The 25432-nt window shown below is 38.4% G+C and overlaps 1 non-coding gene and 1 pseudogene across 1 annotated transcript; one reads left to right on the forward strand and one right to left on the reverse strand.

Moving 5' to 3' along the window:
* Window positions 1–25432, reverse strand: part of LOC110292441 (small ribosomal subunit protein eS6 pseudogene) — a 62614-nt pseudogene that overhangs the window by 18376 nt on the left and 18806 nt on the right.
* LOC115031069 (U6 spliceosomal RNA) lies at window positions 6410–6516 on the forward strand. Its single transcript, XR_003836634.1, has one exon. It is a non-coding gene; the product is annotated as a U6 spliceosomal RNA (small nuclear RNA).

Consider the following 25432-nt stretch of genomic DNA (forward strand, 5'->3'; position numbering starts at 1 on the left):
TTGAAGTCCTCTACCATCATCAGGAGATATGCTTTTAGATCCGTGTCTAGCTTTTCCGGTGTGTTGGGGTGCCCTGGACTGGGCGAAGTGGGAGTGCTGGGTTCTGATGATGGTGAGTGGTCTTGGTTTCTGTTAGTAAGATTCTTATGTTTACCTTTCGCCATCTGGTAATCTCTGGGGTTAGTTGTTGTCGTTGTCACTGTTTAAAGATTGGAGCAGAAGCTGTGTTCCACTCACCAGCAGTCTCAAAATCCTGTGGCGGGGGTCGTGGGTAGCTGGCGGGTGTCAGCTGACCCTGCGCTCTAGCTACGCTGGTGCTGGTCCGGCCGGATGAGGCCTGTGGCCCTACTCAGGCCGGTTTCTGCTTCCCTAACTAATGCAGTCTCAGGTCCCACGCGCAATTGGATTGGAGCAGAAGCTGTGTTCCACTCACCAGAAGTCTTAAGATCCTGTGGCGGGTGTTGTGGGTAGCTGGCGTGTGTCAGCCGACCCTGCGCCCTAGCTACCCCGGTGCTTTTCTGCATGTCATTTTGGATCGAGGTTACCTCACTCAGCATGACATTTTCTACATCCATACATCTACCTGTAAACTTCATGATGTCCTTGTTCTTAATAGTATCACACTGTGTAAATGAACAATATTTTCTGTATCCATTCTTAGGTTGAGGAACATCTGGATTGTTTCCAGCTTTTGACTATCACAGATAGGGCCACTAAGAAAATAGTAGAGTACATGTCTTTGTGGTGTGGTGGGGCATCTTTTGGGTATATTCCCAGGCATAGTATATCTGGGTCTTCAGGTAAGGCTATTTCCAATTTTCTGAGAAATGTCCAGATTGACTTTCAGAGTGGTTGTACCAGTATGTAATCCCACCAACAATGGAGGATTTCTCCACATCCTTGCCAGCATGTACCGTCTTCTGAGTTTTTGATCTTAGCCATTCTGATGAGTATAAGGTGGGATCTCGGTTTCATTTTGATTTGCATTTCCCTGATGATTAAGGGCTTCTCAGTCATTCAAGATTCCTCTGTTGAAAATTCTGTGTTTAGCTCTAGACCCCATTTTTTTTAATTGGGTAATTTGTTTTTTTTTTCTTATTTCATAAATTCTCTATACATTTTGGATATTATCCCTCTATAGAATGCAAAGTTAGTGAATATCTTTTCCCAACCTGTAGAGTGACATTTTATCCTATTGACAGTGTCCTTTGTCTTATAGAAGCTTTTCAGTTCATGAGGTCCCATTTGTCAAATGTTGATCTTAGTAGCTGAGATACTGGTGTTCTGTTCAGGAAATTTTCCTCTGTGGCAATATGTTCAGGCTATTTCTCACTTTCTCTTCCTTGGATTCTGTTCATCTGGTCTTATGTGGAGGTCCTTGATCCATTTGGACTTGAGCTTTGTATAAGAAGATAAATATGGATCAATCTGCATCCTTCTACATGCAGACCTTCAGTTAGACCATCACCATTTGTTGAAGATGCTTTCTTTTTTCCACTGGATGTTTTTAGCTCTTTATCAAAGATCAAGTGTCAATATATATTTGTGAGTTTATTTCTGGTTCTTGAATTCTATCCCATTGATCAACCTGTCTGTCTCTGTATCAATACCATGCAATTCTTATCACTCTTGATTTATTGTAAAGTGTGAGTTCAGGGATGCTGCTTTCCCAGAAGTTCCTCTATTGTTAAGAATTGTTTTTGGTACCCTGGGCTTTTTTTGTTTTTTCCATATAAAGTTGAGAATTGCTCTTAGTAAGTGTATGAATAATTGTGTTGAAATTTTGATTGAATTAAATCTGTAGATTGCTTTTGGCATGATGACCATTTTTCTATGTTAATCCTACCAATCCATGAGCATGAGAGATCTTTCCATCTTCTGAGGTCTTCTTTGATTTCTTTCTTCATAGACTTGAAGTTCTTGTCATACACATCATTCATTTGTTTAGTTAGAGTTACACGAATATATTTTATATTATTTGTGACTATTTTGATGGGTGTTGTCTCCCTATTTTTTCTCAGCCCATTTATATAAAGAAAGGCCACTGATTTGTTTAATATATACTGAACATTTTACCCTAAAACAAAAGAATATGCAATCTTTCCAGCACCTCATGGTACCTTCTCAAAAATTGACCATATAATTGATCATAAAACAAGCCTCAAAAGATACAAGAAGATTGAAATAACCCCGTGCATCCTATTAGATCACCACTGACTATGGCCAGGCTTCAATATCATCAAAACAACAGAAATTCCACCTACTCTGGAAACTGAACAACTCTCTACTCAATGATAACTTGGTCAGGAAAGAAACAAAGTAAAAAATTAAAGACTTCCAATTCATTCAGTGAAAATGAAGACACAGTGTCTAAACTTATGGGACATACTGGAAGTAGTGTTAAGAGGAAAATGTATAGCACTAAGTGCCCTCATAAAGAAATTGGACAGATGACTCTAGAAACTTAAAAGCAAACGTGAAAGTTCTAGAACACAAAGAACCAAACACACCCAAGAGGAGTAGGTGGAAGGAAATAATCAAACTCAAGGTGGAAATCAGTCATTTTGAAACAAAGGGAGTGACATAAAAAATCAACAAAACAAAGGGCTGGTTCATTGAGAAAATCAGCAAGATAGATAAACTCTTAGCCAAGCTAACTAAAGAACACAGAGACAGTGTGATGGTTTGTATATGCTTGTCCCAGGGAGTAGAACTACTAGGAGGTATGTCCTTCTTGGAATAGGTGTGTCATTGTGGATGTGGGCCTTAAGACCCTCACCTTAGATGCCTGGAAGTGAGTCTTCCACTAGCTGCCTTCAGACCAATATGTAGAACTCTCAGCACGTCCTGTACCATGCCTGCTTGGATGCTTCCATGTTCCCACCTTGATGATACTGTACTGAACCTCTAAACCTGTAAGCCAGCCCTAATTAAATGTTGTTCTTTATAAGATTTGTCTTGGTCATAGTGTCTGTTCACAGCAGAAAACCCTAACTAAGACAGACAGTATACAAATTAACAAAATCAGAAATGAAAAGGGAGGTACAACAAGAGAAAACACATCAAGAAATCATCAGATCTTACTACAAGCACCTATACCCAACCAAAGTGGAAAATCTAGATGAAATTGATGGTTTCCTAGACATAGACATGGTATCAAAGTTAAACAAAGATCAGGTAAAATATTTAAACAGTAGCATACCTGCTGAGAAAATAGCAGTCATTAAAAACCTCCCAACAATAAATAAAGTCAAGGCCAGATGGCTTTTGTTCAGAATTCTACCATACCTTCAAAGAAGAGCTAGTACCAATGCTCCTTAAACTGTTCCACAAAATAGAAACAGAAGGAACACTCTCTAATTCATTCTATGAAGTGACAGTTACTCTGATACCTAAACCACAAAAGACCCAAAAAAGAAAGAGAACTTTAGATCAATTTCACTTATGAACATTAGTGAAAAATACACAATAAAATTCTAACAAAACCAATTAAAGAACACATTGAAACCATCATTAACTACAATCAAGTAGGCTTCATCTGAAAGATGCAGTGATGGTTCAATATATGGAAATTCATCAACTTAATTCATTGTATAAACAAACTCAAAGATAAAAATCACATAGTCTTCTCATTAGATGAGAAAAATCCAACACCCCTTCATGTTAAAAGTCTGGGAGAAATCAGGAATTCAATGCTCAGACCTACACATAATAAAAGCAATATATAGCAAACCAACAGCCAATATCAAACTAAATGGAGAGAAACTTGAAGCACTAAAATCAGGTACAAGACAAGTCTGCCCCCTTTCTCATTATCTATTCGATGTAGTACTCAAATATCTTCCCAGAGCAATTAGACAACAAAAGGAGGACAGATTGGAAAAGAAGAAGTCAAAATATTACTATTTGTAGATGATATGATGGTATACATACACAGTATACATACACGTCCCAAAAATGTACCAGAGAACATCTACAGCTGAAAATTGGCTGGATATAAAATTAACTAATACAAATGAAGAACAGATCTTAAGGGAGGATAAAAGTGAGATTAATACAATATCTATGATATACAAGGAGGAACTAACATCCAGAGGGAGACAGAGAATACCGTAAAGCAGTCCAGGACAGGGATGCATCAGCACAGAGTACACTGAATGAGAATATCAGAGTGAAGCCCATTACCTTCTATCATGACATGATGTTCTTCTTCATAAGTGTGTAGAAAACAGATCTAATTACAGAAGAGAAAGGAGACACAAGAGTTAGCCAGCTTGCTGAAATCATTTCAAGGATTATTAGTAAGTATATCTCCAATGTACTTCACAACATTTTTTTGCTAACACCAGTGCTGAAAACCCTCTCTTCCCCTTCCTCTTTGGAACTGGATATCTAGACATGTTTTTCCATTATGTCGCTATTGATCCTATAGAAGTATTATTGCTTTTCTCCCCATTAATTACTTTATTTATAGCCTGATCACTGACCTCCTCCCTGTTCTCTTCCCAGTCCAACCTTTACACCGCATTTCCTCATTCCCTCCTACTCTTCAGAGAAGAGGAGTCCCCCCAGGGGTATTCATCCACCCTGGTACATCAAGTTACAGCAGAACTGAATTCATCCTTTAAAAATTCAATTAAAATATTCTTGCATTCTTTCTGTGCATTATTCAGGTTTACTTAATATACTGTCTCCAGTTTAATGGGCACTTTGGAGATTTGTTTATTAGTGAGAGGTAACATTTAAAAAATCATATTTCTTTTTTCTTTGTGCCTATTAGATACATTTGTGAACATACTATATCTATTTCTATTTCATTGGAATAGTATTAATAGGTTTCAAACAAATGCAGTTTAGGTAAGATTGCATTTCTGCTGAGATAATATAAAATGCTTAATTATTGTTGAATTATGGTTACCCAGTTTATGTCATACAAAATTAAATTAATGTGTCTACAAATGTATATGAATATAGATTTGAGCACGGGATCCACAATGTAGGAGTTAGAGAAAGGACTGAAGGAGCTGGAGGGGTTTGTAACGCCATACAAACAACATCAATATCAACCAACCAGACACAGCAGAGATCACAGGGACTAAACAGCCAAGCAAAGAGTATACATGGAGCAACCCATGACCCCAGCCACATGTGCAACAGAGGATGCCCTTGTCAGGCATCAATGAGAGGAGAGGCCCTAGGTCCTCTGAAGGCAACATACCCCAGTGTAGGGGAATGCCAGGATGGGGAGGCAAGAGTGGGTGAATGGGTTGGTGGGTGGGAAAGCACCCTCATAGAAGCAGGTGGAGGGGGAATGGGATAAGGGGTTTCTGAAGGAGAAACTGGCACTTGAAAGGTAAATAAAAAATAAATTAAAAATATATTTGATGAAAATATTTTCATTAACATTTTCTCCCCACCCTAGTTCTGGCTTCGTTTTCTTTCTTTTTGTTCTACTGACATTTTACAGCCTTGACCCTTGTATCACAGTAAAACTTATCAGTTTCAGAACTTAATGATGCTTGAATAAAACCTCTATATAAGAGTATCTGTGGCCATCATTTTACATTGATGCAAATGAATTGAAGTTAATCGAGTCTAATCGCTGAACTCAATATAAAGCAATATTTAAAATGTTGAACATAGACTTCTTTTTGGTATGATAGTGTCTTGGAACAGTGCAAATTTTGGTCATGTAAAGAGAATTTTAGTGCTTGTGAGAAAACTTCTAGAAAGAAGATAAGAGTTTTGTGACCTCAGTTGCTTCAAAAACACAAAACTGTTCTTGGAGTGGTCTTTCATTTTCCTCCCAGGTATGGTGCATAGTTTACTTTGTATTATTTCTTCAAACTGGCTATTTTCATTTGTTTATATGCCTCTATGGAAAACATGGTTTTGTTACATGCAATGTCTCTTTGTGGTGATATGCAGCTTGAATTCATGAGAACTTTTCTCAGGTAATCTTTCTTAATCATCAGAGTATACATTGTCTAATATTCTGAATAAAGTTGACTATTTCAAGGAACTTTTGTTCACCTCAATTTTAGGCTCCATTCTCCCAGCTCCAGCTACTTCAAGACCAGTAAACATTACTAAGATTTAGTTTCAAATAAAAAATAATAAAAGCAGATAATATTCTTGATTTATTATCATAGACTACAGAAACATTTTACTTCAGATTAAATATACTTATATTTAATAGCAAAATGAATTTTTAAACATGCATACTAAAACCTAAGATATGACTTCCCATAAAAAATTTAATAGCAATATCATCTAGCTGTTTTAAGAAATTAAACAAATAGTATTCATTATTCTAGAGCTATAAAATGACAGGATTTATTCATTATTTCAAAATTCAGATAATTTTTTCTAAATTTAGAAATCCCTTTTTATTTAAGAATGCTTTCCTGTGCTCGCTTCAGCAGCACATATACTAAAATTGGAACGATACAGAGAAGATTAGCATGGCCCCTGCGCAAGGATGACACGCAAATTCGTGAAGCGTTCCATATTTTTCAAAGTTCGTAGCTGTGATGAAAGGATGGACCATTTAGAGACTGCCGTATCCAGGGATCCATCCCATAATCAACTTCTAAACGCTGACACCATTGCATACACTAGCAAGATTTTGCTGAAAGGACCCAAATATAGCTGTCTCTTGTGAGACGATGCCGGGGCCTAGCAAACACAGGAGTGGATGTTCACAGTCAGCTATTGGATGTATCACAGGGCTCCCAATGGAGAAGCTAGAGAAAGTACCCAAGGAGCTAAAGGGATCTGCAACCCTATTGTTGGAACAACATGATGTACTAACCAGAACCCCGGAGCTCTTGTCTCTAGCTGCATATGTATCGAAAGATGGCCTAGTTGGCCATCAATGGAAAGAGAGGCCCATTGGACTTGCAAACTTTATATGCCCCAATATAGGGGAATGCCAGGGCCAAAAGAATGGGAATGGGTGGGTAGGGAAGTGGGGGGCGCTATGGGGGACTTTTGGGATAGCATTGGAAATGTAATTGAGGAAAATATGTAATAAAAATATTAAAAAAAAAAGAATGCTTTCTTTCCTTTATTCCTCTTCCAACCCTTGCCACAAATTGCTAGTCTCTTGTGATCTACTAAATGCCTTGTATCAAGTGAATTCAAAGATTGATCTTCAAGATGGAGGAAATGCTCCCATTAGATATGGTCCAAAGGCTGTTATGAGAGTATACCGTCCCCTCCCATTAAATGTCCTCTGCATCTAATACAATACCTTCAAAAGGTTTTACATCATTTCATTTTCCTCCTCATTACTTTTTGATAATTTCCCATCTATCTTTAAATGAAGTCAAACTCTTCCCCAAAGAGTTTGTCAAGGCTAACTCACATCTGAGGGCATAAGGATAAGGAGAACCCCTTCCCTGGGGATAGGAGTAGCTCTGGAGAAACAGAATTATAAGGATGATGTTTTTCTACTAAGATTGGCGATATTCGGAGCTGATTCTCTGACTGGATGGATCCTCCTGTTATTCCCTAAAGACTCTGCAGGTAGCATGGAGAATACTAAAATTCCAACACAGAGAGAACTATTTAAAGAACTTATGTAAGATTCAACTTAGAATCATTTATTGCCTCTAGGTCACCTTTTGTGAGGTGTAGAGAATTTGATGAGTCTATAAATCCTGTGAACATTTGTGAAAAAATAACAATGCTGATCGGTTTCTTTTAACATCTTTGAACAAAGTTGAATTTCTGGAGAGATTACAGGAAGCAGTGCCACCATTAAGGACTTGAATAATTCAAAGTGGTGGTCTTCACTGTAGGTTCCATTAACTCTTATTTGGCCTATATAGAAGACATAGGGAGCTTGACTATTGGAAAGTTAATGAAGTAGTGACTCTGATTTTAGTTGATATACCAGATGTGTCCTTTTTTTTTAAATTTTAATATTTTTATTACATATTTTCCTCAATTACATTTCCAATGCTATCCCAAAAGTCCCCCATAGCGCCCCCCACTTCCCTACCCACCCATTCCCATTCTTTTGGCCCTGGCATTCCCCTATATTGGGGCATATAAAGTTTGCAAGTCCAATGGGCCTCTCTTTCCATTGATGGCCGACTAGGCCATCTTTCGATACATATGCAGCTAGAGACAAGAGCTCCGGGGTTCTGGTTAGTACATCATGTTGTTCCAACAATAGGGTTGCAGATCCCTTTAGCTCCTTGGGTACTTTCTCTAGCTTCTCCATAGGGAGCCCTGTGATACATCCAATAGCTGACTGTGAACATCCACTTAATTTGTCGGATTGGGGCTGGCGAGATGGCTCAGTGGTTAAGAGCACTGACCGCTCTTCCAAAGGTCCTGAGTTCAAATCCCAGTAACCACATGGTGGCGCACAGATGGTTATCTGTAGTGGGATATGATGCCCTCTTCTAGTATGTCTGAGGAGAGCAACAATGTACTCATAAGCATAAAAATTTGTCGGATTAGCACATCATTTGGAACATGGATGATATACTGCTATTTACCTAATAAATGTTCTTTTCTCCATACTTTTCCATAAGAAAGAACAGGAAAATATTTTCTTTAATTTGGAAGGTCAGCAGTACATCTTTACAGTACGCCTCCACGATATCTTACTATAAAGCCCTGTGTCATAACTTAGACCAAAATGGATCTTGACTGCTTTCCTCTTTCACAAGGTATTGTACTGTGCACACTCCACCACATTGATAACATTACATTGACAGGCCAAGTGAGTAGGAAATCACAAACAGTTTTTTACTTGTTGATAAGGCATATTCTCATTAGAGGATGGGAAACAATTAGAACCAAACTCAAGGACCTTATTCAGGGAAATTTCTATGCATCTCAAAGTATGAGACATGCAAAGATGTTCCCTCTATGGTGAAAGATAAGTTGCTGCACCTGGCCACTCCTACTACCATGAAATGAGCACAGTGTCCTTATTTACATTTTGGAGGTATCACATTGCTCACTTGGGTATGATATCCAGACCTATATACCCTATGAGTCAGAAAGCTGTTAGTTTTGAGTAGGGTCTTGAACAGGACACAGCTCTTGAATAGGTCCATGATGCTGTACAGGCTGCTCTACCACTTAGACTACACAGTCCAGTAGACCCTATGATACTTGAGGTGTTGGTAGTAGACAAGTATGTTGTCTGGTGTATTTTCCATACACCATAAATGAATTATAGTGAAATCCCTTGGTATTATATGGCAAAGCCTATCATCTCAGAGAACTATTCTTCTTTTCAGAGATTGTTCTTAGGCATTTGGAGTTCTTTAGTGCAAAGTGAACATTTGAGAATGTACCAACAGTATACCATTTGACCAGAGTGGCTCCTTATAATCCAAGTCTTTGTTTTCTAATTCACCCAGACAAAATTTCGATGTACAGGACAGCAAACAATATATCATCAAGTGAAAGTGGTATATATGCATTTGGCCTGAGGAGGTCCTGAGGTCACAAGCAAATTACATAAAGAAGTTGCCCACACTTCTTTCATTCCCACACACATTAAAATCTCTTCTGTTCCCAAGCCTCTGTATCTATTGCCTTATGGCATGCATCCTCTGATGGATTGAATGAGGAAGAGAAAACAAAGATCAGGTTTATAGCTTCTTCTTTGTGCTGTGCAGACTCCACAGAGAAAGTTGACAGCTGAAGTATTTTAACTGACAGAACTGTGAAGGATACTGGGGAGTCAAAGTCACAACAGGGAGGATTTCAGGCAGTGCTTATAGTCATAAGTTTTGCTTAGAAGGAAAAATGGCCATATTTACCATTGTTTACTGGCTCATAGGTTATATCCAGTGTTTTGGATGGATGATCATGCATTCAGAAGTAGTGTGATTATAAAGTTGGTAAGAAATACATCTGGAGACGGAGTATGTGTCTAGATCTCTCTGAATGGCCACAACTCTTGAAGATAATTCTATTTAATGTAATTTCATATCAAAAAGCAACTTTAGAAGAGGAAGAGTTTAATAATCAAGCAGATAGGATGAACCATCTTAGATAGGAACAGCCATCTTCTTTCTCCAGCTATACCTGTCATTGCCCAGTGGCCCATACAGATGGAGGATATGCCCATTTCCCTATAGATGACTTGGGTATGGCTTCATCTAAAAGCCACTGTTCCAGCATCAGAGACTTATACTGAACTGTTCATATTACTCTCTTCCTCATGGTAACCAACCATGACTGGTGACTGGTTGATTTCATTGATCCCATTCAATTGTGGAAGGGACAGGACTTTGTTCTTACTGGAATAGATACTTATTTTAGTTATATAGTTGAATTTCCCTAATATATTTTTCTGACAAAAATTACTGTTACAGAATGTCATATCCACCATTGTGGTATTCCACACAGAATTACTTCTAACCAGTAAAAGCAGATAAGGAAAATCAGGAGTGGCTCATGCTCATGGAATCCACTGGTTGTATCATGTTCTGTAGCATCTTGAAACAGCTAGTTTGATAGAATGGTAGAATTGCCTTTTAAAAGAAACAGCTAAAGCACCTGCTTGGCTGGGGTGTGATTCTCTAGAAAGGTATATATTATTTGAATCAGTGTCCAAAATATGTTACTGTTTTTCCAAAAGGCAGTATTCTCTAGTCCAGAAACCAAGGAGTTGGAATGGGATAATACAAGTCATTATTACCTGTGGTCCTAAATAACGCACTGGCCAAAATTGTCTTTCTTTTGCTAAAATTTTCTGTGCTTCTCATGCCTTGAAGTTTTGGTGCCAGGGGAAAGAATGATTTTGCCTAGAGGCCCAACAAACATTTTGTTGAGTTAGAAGTCAGGACCTCTTCCTGGACTTTTTGGAGTCCTAATACTCTTGAGTCAATTAGCATAAAAGGAGTGACAATGATGGTGTTATATAAACAATACATTATCACAGTGAGAAGTTATTGGGCACACTAACAAATTAATAAAGAAAAAACTTTTTCTGGAAAAACAGACAAAAATAATGAAACAAACAAACAAACAAAAAAACCCCACATGGTTAACTGTGTCTAGTGCACAGTTTATTTGAGATGATAACTCAAATAAAAGATTTTACTAACTTATATATACATTAAGCTCAAGCATTATACGTATTTTTTCATCCTTAAAGCTCATTTAGTTCCAGTCCCAGGTTATACTTTTAACAATTTAAAGAATAAAGATCAAAGAATATCAGTGTGGTCACTTGAGCAGATGAGAGGCTTGCACACCAAAGACTACCAGAAATATTTCTTAAGTACACCAGGTCTTTGAAGGTTTTACCAAGGTTCATGTAACCCACCTACATGATATGCCTTTCTTAATAAAAGCACAGGGAACTTAATAACAAACAGTACTTAATGGTGATTATGACTGTATAAGGGTATGACTGTATACTATTTAAAGTGTTGTTTTGGTGTGTCAAGTTGAAAACAGGTAAATTATTATGGCAAGTTTTAATGTTAACTTCATAGAAATTAGAATCAACTGAGCTGGGCTCCTCTCCTGAAGATCTGTCCTTTTTGTCTTTATTGATATTGATATAGGAAGTCCACCTTGGTTGCTGGCACATCTCTTGGTAGCAGTCCAGATACAAAGCACTTGGCAGAAGGAGGAGCATCTCCCTTGATTATATTTTAATAATTCTAGAGTTCCCATGCAATTACTACCAAGGAGTGATAAAGGAGGATTTCTTTGGATTTAATCTGTCCCCTAAAGCAGTTATTCTTTTCCAAATTGAAACAAAGTCGGTTGGTAACTGACACGATGGTTTAAAACAAGACTACAGCATCTAATTGTTGCTGAAACATAAAGCACATGGATTCATAGTCAATTTAAAAATCAGTCTGTTCACACACTGTGTGGACACATGATTCTATGCATGGATTTAACTGTATGAAGTATCATATGTATTTAACTAGAAGGGATGAATTTGTTTTTAATTTCATGCATGTCAGGTTTTTTTTTTTTTTTTGGTTTCTCGAGACAGGGTTTCTCTGTATAGCCCTGGAACTCACTTTTGTAGACCAGGATGGCCTCAAACTCAGAAATCTGCCTGCCTTTGCCTCCAGAGTGCTGCGATTAAAGGTGTGCACTACCACGCCCAGCTGCATCTCAGCTTTTAGGAAACACTAAGCCAATGAACTTGTGAAATATAATTCCTTTCAACCTTAAGATGGAGTCAGAAGAGTTATTATGGGAGATTCTATCAGGATAATGCAGGCACACATATGTCTCACAGAGTGTCTGCTCTATCTAGACAGCACCTATAGGTACTAATCACTAAAAATGCTGACCTCTCTTGCTTTTGTTTCTCTCAGTGCTTGACAGCAGTGAGCACCAGAGGCACGTGGGTAGAAGAACAAATACCACACTGTATTGCTATACCCCCACACCAGCCAACCTCAGGCATTGCATTCCCTGTATAAATCTTGAATAGCTGGCAGTAGCAGGCACAACAGCACTCAGTGTTGTGTCGGAAACTCATGAATTTGAAGTTGTGACAACACTCTGAAACTGCTGATGACCTAATGTTTTTCATTATTTCACAATTCCATCTGTCCCACTAACCCTCACACTGTTCTCTCAGTTGTTGGTGGGTGCTGCCAGGATGACTCCTGATACTTCCTGCCATTAGGACAGAGCCTCAGCATGACAGAGAACCATTTCATACCTGATCTCTGGTCATGACTGGTATCACAGAAGACAAACGGGATCCTGGATAGAATCAGAAGTGGGGCTGGGAAAAGGCATTTGTAGATCCTTGCTAATGGTCAGATATGACACCTTCCTAACAGTTATGTCTTCAGTTGTCAAGCAGTGCTTGACAGAGATTTGCACTAGAAAGTGGGGTCTCACACCATGCATATTCTGAGACTCCACGTGATAAGCAGAGCTGTCTAGGTTACCATTGTCAGTTGTCCTCAGAAGATCTCCAGGATCATGGGGACCCTTTCAGATTTCAAGCAGAAAATACTCAAATTCACAGACCAGTAATACCCAGTGTTGGGAGCTCAGAAGTCTTATGAGGCTTAAGTGTATTGCCAAAGGGAAATAGATTTAGTTTGAACTTGTGGTTCTTCTTCTGTAAACCTGTTAGGCAATGTTCAAGACATTCTGGAGATCAAATCCTCATAGAAATCAATGTATCTTCAAAACCTCTGGGTGATCACCCTACTTGCTGCTAGAGCAAGCATCTGCTGAGATTGCTGTTGTTGCCTAAGGAGGCACTTGATAAGCTTTGCAGCCTCAATCTGTTCCATCTAGTGCTGTTTCATATTCTTAGCTCAAAAAACACTAGTGAATGTATGTAAGAAAAGATCACTCTAGAGATACCTCTATCAGTCTAGATGTTACAATACCAGAAAAGGTAGCACAAAGGAGCGTCTCCCAGCCAGTTCATTTGAAGAAGCTGAGCAGCCTACTTTAATTACCCAAAAAGAGGTATTTAAAATTTCCCAGATACTTGTTTGGTCAAATATTTTCTATCACTCTCAGTCTTTAAGCCTTGAATTTTGGACTACCAATGCATATGTTCTATCAGTTTTAGGAGTTCCTCTATCAGAGAAGTGCTTCTCTGGTATAGATAGAAATGGTTCATCAACATATGTGATTGAAAAAAGGTCTAGCACAAATGGTTATAATCAGCTCTAAATGAGGCTGTGCCTTTGGAAACAAGGTCAATCAACTCCAATCTTCCCCTACTTGTTTCATATTCTCAGTAAAGTGCTCACGATGGCTGGGTATATTCTAAGAATAGTCTGATTATTGTTGGACTGGTAGTTCTAAAGCTAAGGCAGTTTGAACAACAAGACAGGATATAAGAATTTCCAATTAGATAGATAAAATACCCCAATGTCAAAAGCTCTGGTTATTTACATGAAAATGAATAGGAGAATCACTTACAATATAAACTTTCAGAACATGTTATAACCCTGACAGTGATTTTTAACATTTTAACACCACTTTAATGATGTTTAAAATTTTCCCCCTGACCAAGGAGAGGTGACACATACCTTCTTTTCCCAGATAGGGAGTCCAGGACAGATAAAAGTATAGTTAACACCAAACTCTTGTTTGGTGAATCAATGAGTTTTAGTGGAGATACAGGAATATGGGTGAGAGGTTACTTGCAGGAGCAAAAAAGACTCAGGACATCCGCATCTCCAAATCCCACTCAGGCACTGATGACAGCTCACAAAGCTTGGAACCTGGAGCACACTGCACAGCATACAGGCAGCTCAACAGATTGAAGCCTGTCCTTTCAAAGTGGTTCACTTGATCTTGGCCTTTTCCAGGCAGTTCAGCTAGTTTTGTATCCTCAAGGCAGTTTGCCTGGTTTCTGCTTCCCCTCCACCTCCCACCCTGCCAGTAGCTGGAATTACCTAAAAGCCTTCTTCCTAGTTTGGCTAGCCTGCTTATCTGAGAGTGACTTTCCCTAGTCTTTACTATTTGCATACTCTTTTATTTTTAATTGGATATTTTCTTTATTTATATTTCAAATGTTCACCCACCCAACAACCACTCACTCACTCCCACCTCACTACCCTGGCATACCGCTACACTGGGGCATCGAGCCTTCACAGGACCAAGGGCCTCTCCTCCCAATGATGCCAGATAAGAAGATCCTCTGCTACATATGTAGCTGGAACCATGGGTCCCTCCATGTATATTTTTTGATTGGTGGTTTATTCCCTGGAAACTCTGGGGCGGGGGTCTTGTTGGTTGATATTGCTGTTCTTCTTATGGGATGAAACTCCTTCAGCTCCTTCAGTCCTTTCTTTAAGTCTCCCATTGGGGTCCCCATGCTCAGTCCAATGGTTGGCTGCGAGCATTCACATCTGTTTTTGTCAGGCTCTAGCAGAGCCTCTAAGAAGACCACTATATCAGGCTCCTGTCAGCAAATACTTCTTGACATCCGCAATAGTGTCTGGGTTTGGTGTCTGTATATTGGATGGATCTGGAGGCAAGGGTCAGTTTCAGGAACTTTCCAAAAGTTATTTTGAGTTATTTTGTTTCTTTTCTTAATGATCTTCCAAATAGTATTCACCACTCAAGCTCAATCTCTCTCTCTCTCTCTCTCTCTCTCTCTCTCTCTCTCTCTCTCTCTCTCTCTCTCTCTCTCTCTCTCTCTCTCTCTCTTTCTCTCTCTCTCTCTCTCTCTCTCTCTCTCTCTAAATTTTCTTCCATTTTTCTTTTGTCTTTATATCATCTATTTTCCAAAATAAAGTTAGATATAAGTGTTGCTTTTTTGTTTACCTAACTTTGTACTAAAAGTATTGTGGGTCAAACTCGGGACTTTAAAAGCAGGATAGGCAAATGTTTTACCACTAATCCACAAACCTCTTGTCTTGGTTGGTTTTTGACAGTGATAACATTATATATCAATATAGTTTTAATATTCACATTTAGAAACCACAGAAAATGTTGGAAAAAAATAGAGCTTTATTTACCTAGAAACCTGGAATTTCTTCTCTTAAAAAGAAAAATACACACTTCAGGACTAGAAAAGATGACTCATCAGATAAACATGCTTACTACTCTTCCAGAGGACTCAAGCTTAAATTCAACCACACACATCAGGTGACTCAAAATCACCTGTAATTGCAGCTTTGGAAGATCTTACATCCTCTTCTGACCTCTGTGGGTACTCAGACACAGGACATAAATTTACACAGACATATATAATTACACATAAATAAATATAAGGTATATCTTTCAAAGCACACAGTTCTATTTTTCCCTGAGTTTGTAGTCCTTTTATTTATAACACATACCTTCAGTGTCAGACATGTGCTGTCTGTTTTGTACTAGGTCACTCTACCTGGCCCACTCACTTATATCACTTCTTTATCCCATATAACAGCAAGTTTTTGCCATCAAGTTATCCCAGGGAAATCTTGAGCTCTTTGGGTGCCATGAAATGGTGAGGCTACGAGTGACAGCCCATGACAAGAAGCTGTACAGTATGAGTAATATTATTATACACCAGTTATTAAGGTCATTTTACATTTTTAAGCAGGAAGGTTTAAGGCAGAAGTTGTTTCAAAATGTGCCCTAAATTCAAATTATCTCCTGGAGTGTTGCTATTCTGGGTGCTTTTAAAATCTAATTAAATTAAAGAAACATTGGGAAATTGCCTAAAGTACTTGCACAGCAGTTTTTTGTAAAAACAAGAAAAAGTAAATAGCTATTTTAATGGGAAAAACATCCAGGCATGAAGTCAATTTTTCTTGTTTTTGACTATAGTAAAGAAGCCTTGGCTGGGGTCTATTCACATGTCAGACAGCAAAACGATAATGTCTGTTTAAATTCATTGAAACATTTCCATTTTAATGGGGGGAGGGAAAGGGTAAGAAAATGATTTCTGGGATATGTTGTATTCTGTTTCTTTACTGATCTGCCTTTCCACACTAACTCAGAGGAAATGTGTGGAGCCCTTTGGGGAGAAATCAGAACTGCATTAGAAACAAAGAAGCAGTGTGTAAAATTGAGGAGTGTGGTGGATTGTGTTCCTGTTGTCCTTTTCTTTTTTTTTTTTTTTTTTTAAGTACACTGTAGCTGTCTTAGACACACCAGAAGAGGGCGTCAGATCTTGTTACAGATGGTTGTGAGCCACCATGTGGTTGGTGGGATTTGAACTCCGGACCTTTGGAACAGCAGTCGGGTACTCTTACCCACTGAGCCATCTCACCAGCCCTGTTGTTCTTGTTGGGGTTTATTTGTTTATTTGTTTGTTCGTTTGTTTTGGCTTTGAGATGTAATGTGGAAATTTACTTGGCAAGTTAAAAACTTTGACAATGCAGAGAGATAATAAGCTTGGAATTAATTATTGATTTCATAATGTTTTAACAATGTTGAGGTTAGTGAGTTTAATGAGAAGAGAGAGAGAATGGGCAGTTAAAAGAGTAGAATAAAGAAAAATGGTACCCAGTGATTATGAATGACATATGGATCCATCACATCTGAAACCTCCAGGTAGCTGGAATTATCTTTGCATTTTCGCTTATCTGTGAGTGATTCTTCGGTAGCCTTTACTGTTTACCTGCTCTTAAGGAGGCAAGGCTCTACTGAATCTGGTCAGTTTCAGGGATTTCCAGAAGCTGATGAATATGGCTGGTGGGAGAAACCTGAATGGTTCCTTGATCAATAGATTCTCATTGATCTTTGTCATCAAGATTTTGAAAAGAAAAATTACAAATATTTGCAAAATTATTTTTTAGCATGACTTAAAAATGTCCTCTTTTGACTTGACAGAAAATAATCCATAACTTAAAATGATTAAACAGGGGATCATGGTAGTCAACTGTGCAGCCATTACCAGAGGAAGTGAAGTCCTCACATCTGAAGTTTTCTGGGTCCTCCACTTCCCTAAAAGAAAGGTGAAGGCTGAGGAAACTCATAGCCATTCCAGAAAGAAGACAGGGGATATTTCCTGAGCTCTTGACTGATCTCCATTTGCATGGACCTGGCAGGATTGAGTAAAATGCTTGATCCTGAGAACACAGTGTTAGAGGAACCGAGATTTTCTTCACCCTCTCTAAGCACTGCCATTCTCAGGCATTCTTTCATTTATGTTTGTTAGGATGTAATCTCAATCCTAACAAGGCCTGACTCTGTGCTGCTCAGGCTGTCCTCCAACTCTCCCAATCCTCCAGCCTCAGCCCTCAAGTACTGCAGCTACTTAGGACTAAATTTGTTCTTCAGAATGGTTCTCTGGGACTCCAGAGAACTGAATAACTCTACTAAAAAGTAGAGTACAGAGCTAAATAGAGAATGCTCAACCAAGGAATTTCAAATGGCTGTGAAACACTTAAAGAAATGTTCAACATCCTTAGTCATCAGGGAAATACAAATCAAAATGATCCGGAGATTCCAGCTCATACCAGTTAGAATGGGTAAGATGCAGGTGACATCAGATGTTGGAGAGGGGGGACTGGTGAGATGGCTCAGTGGGTAAGAGCACCCGACTACTCTTCCGAAGGTCCAGAGTTCAAATCCCAGCAATCACATGGTGGCTCACAACCATCCGTAACGAGATCTGGCGCCCTCTTCTGGAGTGTCTGAAGACAGCTACAGTGTACTTACATATAATAAATAAATTAAAAAAAAAAGATGTTGGAGAGGATGTGGAGAAAGAGGAACACTCCTCCATTGCTGGTAGAATTGCAAGTTTGTACAACCACTTTGGAAATGAGTCTGGTGATTCCGGAGAATATTGGAAATAGTTCTATCTAAAGACTCAGCTATACCCCTCCTGAGCATATACCCAAAAGACACTCCACTATATCACAAAAACACATGCTCCACTATGTCCACAGCAGCCTTACTTATAACAGCCAGAAGCTGGAAAGAACCCAGATGTCTGTCAACAGAAGAATGGATACAGAAAATGTGGTCCATTTACACAATGGAGTACTATGAAGTGATTAAAATCAATGACTTCATGAAATCCACAGGCAAATGGATGGGACTAGAAAATATCATATGAGTGAGGTAACCCAGACACAAAAGAACGCACACATGTTATGTACTCACTAATAAGTGCATACTAACCCCAAAATAATATCTCAATTTCCTTAAGCTATTTTTACTTCACTTGTCAGGCTGAAACTCCTGCTCATCCACTGCACAAATTGGGAAAACCTTTCTGCCCTCCTTCCCCCAAACCCACCAACAGAGAAAAAACTAGGCCAACATGTCATCACTTCTCATTTCTTTGTTTCTGGCAGCCTACTCAAGTGTACCAGCCCAGAGGCTCAGGTTTTTTGGTTAGTTTTTTTTTTTTTTTCTTTCCACTATGTTTTGGAATCATTCTGGCTCCTAGCTGGCATGTCATCATTCCTCCACTAGGCTCTATAAAATCCCCTTAGTGTAGCCTGATTGAGTGACTTCACTGACCTCCATCTATGAGATAAGTGATCTACCCAAAAACTGCCTTCTAAGAAAGCTGCTTTTATCTATTTTATCTGGTCTAATCTGGCCTATATCTGTGTCACCAAGGGAGAGAAAATGACCACCACTGATTTTGCGTTATTACTTGGGGGAGTTGGTATTTTTTCAGCTCTATTTATTGATTTTACCTATTAAAATTATTATAAGAATATAGCTATCAAAATATAAGGGTAGTAATCTCTCTAGAGAATAGGGTCAGAGAGAGAAAAAGAAATTTGGTGATTTTGAAGGAGTGGAGTGATAATTTATACTATATGGTTGTCGAATGTTTTCCTGGATTGGATTAAGTTGAAAATAAGTAATATTCCAATTCCTTATTTTAAAATCAAAACTTTCACATGAATAGCAATAATAACAGATTATTGCTGCTCTTTTTGGAGCAACAAGCATTTAACTTAAAATAGATTCATATTAATTGATAGTCTCATTTAGTAAAGGCATTGATTTCCTGAGATTTATCTTTAATATTGACATCTATCCTAGTATTACATTTATATGTTTCATTAGTTAAAGAATGTCTAAACTCATTACAAATGTTAAAAAGGAATCACAAAATGTAACAACTGTACCCTGGTATGAAATACTTTTTATACTTGTGCAAAAACAATTGAGAACATAGGTAAGCCAGAGATTTCTTTCTTCATACTGTACCACAACTTGTTCTAGCATGTAATTGATATATGCACAAAGAGACACAGCTTGAATAGTGAATGTGTACAGAGAAAATACCCTGTGACAGAATCCGTCAGAGCAGATTTTCTGCTAAAGGCAAGATGAAAAGACGGCCTGGAAAGCTAGAAGATGCTGAATAAATATCAAGGCAAGAAAAATTGATCTTGCTGTTAGGAGGAATGAAAGAAAATTTATCAGCAGCATCATATGAAGTTGAATCTTAAGACAAGCGTGGAACTTCTAGGATGCAAAGTGTAGCTTCAGAAGCTTACTGACAGATCAGATCTTACTCACAGTTCATTTGCTAGAAACAGTTGTTTGGGAGATATGTCCAATATTTCTCTTTCGGAAACCTCCAACCTGCTCTGTAGATGCTTCAGAAAGTAACAAATATCTGTGCTAACTGCTAATGTCTGACTAGAAGAGATATGGTCCTAACCGGCCTACCAGAAAATCCGTGGTTTTGTAGGTGACTTCTTAATTTCAAGGATATTACATTTCACACTATTGTAGTACACCTAATTATTTTCTCTTTCTTTTGAAATCAAGAGTGAGCACCTTTATATATACGGTTTCCTAGCAGTTCAATGTAATTTCTAGATAGCATGATAAATTCTTTAAACTATTGATGCTACTGTTGTGTCCAGGTCATCACATGGGCCCCAGGAGAATTCTTAGAACTACAGATGTGATGTAGTGAAAGAAGAAAGTCTTTTATTTATTTGAGTCAGACTGGGTCACAAACCTTCACACTGCACAGGACAGGAATGCAACCCAATGTCCAGGGGGTTTGCGTTTTTTTTTTTTTTTTTTTTTTTTTATACAAGCATAATCAGGGATTCTTTGGATTTTAGGATGACAGGGGAAGGTGACAAGGGAAGTCATCTTTCAAACAAGATATCATTTGTTCGGGCAGGAGGCAGAATCATACAACTGGGAGAGGGGACTCTTCTGACCTGAAAAGTAACTTTATGGTGTTATCAGGAACTAGTGTGGTTTTACAACGAGTCACAGTTGTCTGTGAAAGCTTGATTACTCTCCTCTCAGGGCCCAAATGTGGGACACTTATTTCTTCAAGGATGCTTGGTCTTAGCTCTTCCCAAGGACAGGCACCAGCTGCACTGGGAAGTGCTTAGCCATCTATCAGTGAGAGTGCCAGCCTAGGTGACACAGGGATGGGGGAGGGAGGGTTGGCCTAGGCGGAGGGAGGTTGTTCCTTGTCTATTCTCAAGCTGGCATCTGTTCCTCCCAGGCAGGGGGTAGGGGTGAGTTTACTAGGGGTGCCTCCATGAAATCTGGGATAGCAATATTCCAGTGCCAGATCAAGTCCTCTCTGAAAGGCCAGGAATGGGAGGGGGAGCCCTGTGTTAGCAGCTAGAAAGAACAGGGGCAGGAGGGGAAGTTCTGCAAGCAGGGAGAAAGTGCTGAGGCAGGCTGGCTGCTTCTCTTCAGCCACAATCAAGTAAGTCTTCACCATGACTTGCAGCCTACAGTTTTTCTGACAGCTGTATTGTAAAAGGTACCAAAAATACACAATTGCAGTTTTCTCAAAAGATGTTAAATGTCTATTGTTTAATTCTTTCAATATTTTATATTTTGTTATCCTTATTTCTCTAAATGTGATAAATGCACACTAATAATTTTCCCCTCTATAATGTATTTCTATGTTTGAACTATTTGAATTTAAAATTCAAAACCAGGGCCTTGAGAGAGGACTCAACAATTAAGAGCTCACACCATAATTACAAAGGGCCTGAGTTTAGTTCCAAGTACCCATATAATGCAGCTCATAGACTCCTATAAGATCAGATTTTTTTTTATCTCCGAAGGTACCTACACACATTCAGCATATACTCACATAGCCCTACACATGTATATAAAAAAATCTTAAATGAATAAGTTTGATTCCCAAAATGAAACACTCTTATCAGAAATATCTATACACACACACACACACACACACACACACACACAGAGAGAGAGAGAGAGAGAGAGAGAGAACCAAAATAAGGAATTTCGCACTAGAAGTAGTTCATAAACAGCTTCATATTTTCAGTACTAACGTAAATGCTGGCATTACTTTGGGAAATGTACTACAAAACTTGATATCAATCTACAGTTCTCTGGTTGTAATATGGATAATGCATTGAATGCACATAAGACTCTTTGATCATTAAATTAAAACTTCCTCCTTGATAGTTTCAAAATTTCCCAACTCAAGTGCACTGTGAGTCCTACAATTTTGACATAGTAACATTAATATTATGTTTAGAAGCATGTAAAATATTTAAAATTGTGTTTTATGATTAAAAACTTTATATAATGATAATCCATTGTTTTACTATTTTTTAATTAGATATTTTCTTCATTTACATTAAAATGCTACCCCCTTTCCTAGTTTCCTCTCCGAAAGTCCCTTATACCCTTCCCCCACCCTGCTCCCCAACCAACCTACTCCTGCTTCCTGGCCCTATTATACCCCTGTACTGGGGCATATAATCTTCCCAAGACAAAGGGCCTAACCTCCCATTGATGGCCAACTAGGTCAACCACTGCTACATTTGCAACTAGAGACACAAGCTCTGGGGGGTGGGGGGGAGTACCAGTTAGTTCATAATGTTGTTCCATCTATAGGGTTGCAGACCCCTTTAGCTCCTTGGGTACTTTCTCTAGCTCCTTCATTGGGGGACCCTGTGCTCCATTCAATAGATGACTGTGAGCATCCACTTGTATTTGCCAGGCACTGGCATAGTCTCACAAGAGATAGCTATATCAGTGTCCTGTCAGCAAAATCTTGCTGGCATATGCAATAGTGTCTGGGTTTGGTGGTTATATATGGGATGGATCCCAAGGTGGGGTAGTCTCTGGATGGTTCTTTTTTCTTTCTCAGCTCTGAACTTTGTCCCTGAACTCCTTCCGTGGGTATTTTATTCCCCATTCTAAGAAGGAAAGAAGTATCCACACTTTGATCTTTCTCCTTCTTGAGTTTCATGTGTTTTGTGAATTGTATCTTGGGTATTTTAAGTTTCTGGGCTAATATCCACTTATCAGTGAGTGCATATCAAGTGAGTTCTTTTGTGATTGGGTTACCTCACTCAGGATGATATCCTCCAGATACATCCACTTGCCTAAGGATTTCATAAATTCGTTGTTTTTAATAGCTGAGTAGTACTCCATTGTGTAAATGTACCACATTTTGTGTCTCCAAACCTCTGTTGAGGGACATCTGGGTTCATTCCAGCTTCTGGCTATTATAAATAAGGCTGAACTTAGTGGAGCATGTGTCCTTATTACCAGGTGGAACATCTTCTGGGTATATGCCTAGGAGAGGTATTGTTGGATCTTCCTGAATTACTATGTCCAATTTTCTGAGGAACTGCCAGACTGATTTCCAGAGTGGTTTTACAAGCTTGCAATCCCACCAACAATGGAGGAGTGTTCCTCTTTCTCCACATCCTCGCCAGCATCTGCTGTCACCTGAATTTTTGATCTTAGCCATTCTGATTGGTGTGAGGTGGAATCTCAGGGTTGTTTTGATTTGCATTTCCCTGATGATTAAGGATATTGAACATTTTTTCAGGTGCTTCTCAGCCATTCAGTTTTCCTTAGTTGAGAATGCTTTGTTTAGCTCTGTATCCCATTTTTAAATAGGGTTATGTGCTTCTCTGTAGTCCAGCTTTTTGAGCTTTTTGTATATATTGGATATTAATCCCCTATCAGATTTAGGATTGGTAAAGCAACTTTCCCAATCTGTTGGTGGCTTTTTTGTTTTATTGACAATTTCTTTTATCATACAGATACTTTATACTTTTATGAGGTCCCATTTGTTGATTCTCAGTCTTACAGCAAAAGCCATTGTGTTCTGTTCAGGAATTTTTCCCCTGTGCCCATATCTTCGAGGCTTTTCCCTACTTTCTCGTCTGTAAGTTTCAGTATCTCTGGTTTTATGTGCAGTTCCTTGATCCACTTAGACTTGAGCTTTGTACAAGGAGATAACAATGGATCAATTCACATTCTTCTACATGATAACTGCCAGTTGAGCCAGCACCAATTGTTGAAAATGCTTTTTTTCCACTGGATGGTTTTAGCTCTCTTGTTAAAGATCAAGTAACCATAGATGTGGGGGTTCATTTCTGGATCTTCATTTCTATTCCATTGATCTACCTGTCTGTCATTGTACCAATACCATGCAGTTTTTATCATAATTGCTCTATAGTACAGCTTGAGGTCAGGCATGGTGATTACCCCAGAGGTTCTTTTATTGTTGAGAATAGTTTTTGTAATCCTAGATTTTATGTTTTTCCAGATGAATTTTCAAATTGCCCTTTCTAACTAATTGAAGAATTAAGTTGGAATTTTGATGGCGATTACATTGAATCTGTAGATTGCTTTCAACAAGATAGCCAATTTTATTATATTAATCCTGCCAATCCAAGCACAGGGCAGATCTTTCCATCTTCTGAGATCTTAGATTTCTTTCTATAGAGACTTAAAGTTATTATCATACAGATCTTTCACTTACTTAGTTAGAGTCACACAAAGGTATTTTATATTGTTTGTGACTATTGTGAAGGGTATTTTTTCCCCTAATTTCTCTCTCAGCCTGTTTATCCTTTGTATAGAGATTGGCCACTGATTTGTTTGAGTTAAATTTATATCCAGCTACTGCGCTGAAGCTGTTTATGAGGTTTAGGAGTTCTCTGGTGGAATTTTTAGGGTCATATACATATACTATCATATCATCTGATAATAGTGATATTTTGAATTCTTCCTTTCCAATTTGTATCCCATTGACCTCCTTTTGTTCTCTAATTGCTATAGCTAGAACTTCAATACTACATTGAATAGGTAAGGAGAGAGTGGATAGCTTTGTCTAGTCCCTGATATTCATGGGATTGCTTCAAGTGTCTCTCCATTTAGTTTGATGTGGGCTACTGGTTTGCAGTCATTATTTTTGTTATGTTTAGGTATGGGCCTTGATCTTTCCAAGACTTTTATCATGAATGAGTGTTGGATTTTGTCGAATGCTTTCTCATCATCTAATGAGATGACCATGTGGTTTTTGTCTTTGAGTTTGTTTATAGAGTGGATTATGTAGATGGATTTCCATACATTAAACTGTCTCTGCATCCCTGGGATGAAGCCTACTTGATTATGATGGATGATCCTTTTGATGTGTTCTTGGATTCAGGTAGTAAGAATTTTATTTTGTGTTTTTGAATTGATATTCACAAGGGAAATTGGTCTTAATTTCTCTTTCTTTGTTGGGTCTTTATGTGGCTTAGGTATCAGAGTAATTATGGCTTCATAGAATGATTTGGGTAGAGTACCTTCTGTTTCTATTTTGTGGAATGATTTGAGGAGATTTGGAATTAGGGCTTCTTTGAAAGTCTGATAGAACTCAGCATTAAACCCATCTGGTCCTGGGCATTTTTTCGGTTGGGAGACTATTAATGATTGCTTCTATTTCTTTAGGGGATATGGGACTGTTTAGATTGTTAATCTGATCCTGATTATCTTTGATAGCTAGTATCTTTCAAGAAAATTGTCCATTTCATCCAGGTTTTCCAGTTTTATTGAATATAGCCTTTTGTAGTAGGATCTGATGATATTTTGGATTTGCTCAGGTTCTGTAGTTATGTCTGCCTTTTCATTTCTGATTTTGTTAATTATGATATTGTCCCTGTGCTCTCTAGTGAGTCTGGCTAAGGGTTTATATATCTTGTTGATTTTCCCAAAGAACCAGCTCTTGGTTCGGTTGATTCTTTTATAGTTTTTTTTGTTCCCACTTGGTTGATTT

This window comes from Mus caroli, unplaced genomic scaffold, assembly GCF_978045245.1.
Source record: "Mus caroli unplaced genomic scaffold, Mus_caroli_1 scaffold_6, whole genome shotgun sequence".
NCBI lineage: Eukaryota > Metazoa > Chordata > Mammalia > Rodentia > Muridae > Mus > Mus caroli.